The sequence below is a fragment of the Garra rufa genome, chromosome 16 (assembly GCF_049309525.1).
Source record: "Garra rufa chromosome 16, GarRuf1.0, whole genome shotgun sequence".
In the NCBI taxonomy this organism is placed as follows: Eukaryota; Metazoa; Chordata; class Actinopteri; order Cypriniformes; family Cyprinidae; genus Garra; species Garra rufa.
The window spans coordinates 44,787,134-44,787,545 of NC_133376.1; positions in this window are offsets into that span (position 1 = coordinate 44,787,134).

The following is a 412-nucleotide window of genomic DNA, read 5'->3' on the forward strand; positions in this document are numbered from 1 at the left end:
TATTGTATTTAAATGTTCAGTTATTTGTTATAAGAAAATAGTTAACCTTTTATACCCTATTATGACACCACTTTTTTGCAAATAAATTTCAACATCATGTCGGCATATCCCTATGCATATTGCATATTTCTACTTTTTTTATTTAAAGACAAAATTTAATTGCGACTTTTTAAATCATACAATTCTGACTTTATTTCTCAGAATATCTCGCAATTTGTAGTGTATAACATGCAACTTTAGTGCAACTTTATATACAGAATTCTGACTTTATAACTCGCAGTTGCAAGTTTATATCTCGCAATCCTGAGAAAAAAATCTGAATTGTAAGATGTAAACTCGCAGTTGCAAGAAAAAAGACAGAATTGTAAGATATAAACTCACAATTGTGAGAAATGAAGTTGAAATTGTGATA